Source organism: Pseudoliparis swirei, chromosome 17 (genome assembly GCF_029220125.1).
Source record: "Pseudoliparis swirei isolate HS2019 ecotype Mariana Trench chromosome 17, NWPU_hadal_v1, whole genome shotgun sequence".
NCBI lineage: Eukaryota > Metazoa > Chordata > Actinopteri > Perciformes > Liparidae > Pseudoliparis > Pseudoliparis swirei.
The window spans coordinates 424845-427232 of NC_079404.1; positions in this window are offsets into that span (position 1 = coordinate 424845).

The window sequence follows — 2388 nt, forward strand, 5'->3', positions numbered from 1 at the left end:
CTTCCTCCTCCTCCCGCATGCCGGCGGTCGCAGCCGACTCACACCCTCCTCTATTTCTGTCCTCTTCTCTCGCTCTCTTTCGTTTCATCCCTCCATTTCTCCCTCTCTCTCTTTTTACCATGCAGCTGCCTGTTGGAGTTAGAACAGATTCGGAAATGACGAGTACGAGGTCCATTTAGTTTGAGGGGGAAATAACTTCAGATTAGATACTGCACCAAGAATGTAAATATACATCTGAGGTGTATACGCTTCCATTCCCATTATTCATTTTCAATAGTTTATGAAGAGATAAATAACTTGAAGTAACAACTTTATTCCACCATGCACATCGTATTATTAGATTTTAATACAACACTCATCTGTTCTTCTCTACTCGGGATGCAAACTCCACACAGAAGGACCGACCCGACCGGGAATAGAACCCACGGCCCTCTTGCTGTGAGGCGACAGTGCTAGCCACTACACCACCGTGCAGCCATTTATTTAAGCATGTATTTATTTATTCCTCTATTTATTTACACATTTATTTAAAGATGTATTTATTTATTCCTTTATTTATTTATACATTTATTTAAAGATTTAATCATTTATTCCTCTATTTATATATACATTTATTTAAAGATTTATTTATTCCTCTATTTATTTATACATTTTATTTAAGCATTTATTTATTTATTCCTGTATTTATTCATGCATTTATTTATGTATTTATACTTAAGTCATTTTATATCCTCCATACATCACAGCTTCATCAGCGGGGAATGAAATCGACTTTTCACGATAACGCCGACATTCCTGGAGCGTCACAACGGAGCTGAACTCAGGACGAGGAGACGAGAAGGGTTCCTCTCCTCAGCACCGCTCATGGCGACAGGTCTCAAGGTCGTCTCAGGGTCGTCTCAGGGTCGTCTGAGGGTCGTCTCAGGGTCGTCTCAGGCTCGTCTCAGGGTCGTCTCAGGGTCGTCTGAGGGTCATCTGTGGGTCATCTCAGGGTCGTCTGAGGGTCATCTCAGGGTCGTCTCAGGGTCGTCTGAGGGTCATCTGAGGGTCATCTCAGGGTCGTCTGAGGGTCGTCTCAGGGTCGTCTGAGGGTCGTCTCAGGGTCGTTTCAGGGTCGTCTCAGGGTCGTCTCAGGGTCATCTCAGGGTCGTCTGAGGGTCGTCTCAGGGTCGTCTCAGGGTCGTCTGAGGGTCATCTCAGGGTCGTCTCAGGGTCGTCTCAGGGTCGTCTGAGGGTCGTCTCAGGGTCGTCTCAGGGTCGTCTCAGGGTCGTCTCAGGGTCGTCTGAGGGTCGTCTCAGGGTCGTCTCAGGGTCGTCTCAGGGTCGTCTCAGGGTCGTCTCAGGGTCATCTGTGGGTCATCTCAGGGTCGTCTGAGGGTCATCTCAGGGTCGTCTGAGGGTCATCTCAGGGTCGTCTCAGGGTCGTCTCAGGGTCGTCTCAGGGTCATCTGAGGGTCATCTCAGGGTCGTCTCAGGGTCGTCTGAGGGTCGTGTGTGTCTGCGTGTGTGTGTGTGTCTGCGTGTGTGTGTGTGTGTGTGTGTCTGCGTGTGTGTGTCTGTGTGTGTGTGTGTGTGTGTCTGCGTGTGTGTGTCTGTGTGTGTGTCTGTGTGTGTGTGTGTGTGTGTGTGTGTCTGTGTGTGTGTGTGTGTGTGTGTGTCTGTGTGTCTGTGTGTGTGTGTCTGTGTGTGTGTGTCTGTGTGTGTGTGTGTGTGTCTGTGTGTGTGTGTGTGTGTGTGTGTGTCTGTGTGTGTGTCTGTGTGTGTGTGTGTGTGTGTGTGTGTGTGTGTCTGTGTGTGTGTGTCTGTGTGTGTGTGTGTCTGTGTGTGTGTGTCTGTGTGTGTCTGTGTGTGTGTGTCTGTGTGTGTCTGTGTGTGTGTCTGTGTGTGTGTGTCTGTGTGTGTGTGTGTGTGTGTCTGTGTGTGTGTGTGTGTGTGTGTGTGTGTGTGTGTGTGTGTGTGTGTGTGTCTGTGTGTGTGTGTGTGTGTGTGTGTGTGTGTGTGTGTGTGTGTGTGTGTGTGTGTGTCTGTGTGTGTGTGTGTGTGTGTGTGTGTGTGTGTCTGCGTGTGTGTGTGTGTGTGTCTGCATGTGTGTGTGTCTGCGTGTGTGTGTGTATGTGTGTGTGTGTGTGTGTGTGTGTGTGTGTGTCTGCGTGTGTGTGTCTGTGTGTATGTCTGCATGTGTGTGTGTCTGTGTGTGTGTGTCTGTGTGTGTGTCTGCATGTGTGTGTGTCTGTGTGTGTGTGTCTGTGTGTGTGTCTGCATGTGTGTGTGGCCCCTGCAGTAGCAGCTCTGACATGTATGAGAGCTTCTGAGGAACGAGTCGTTATTACAGGCCTGTGCATGATCCTCTGAGCTCATTTATGTGTGTGTGTGTGTGTGTGTGTTTTA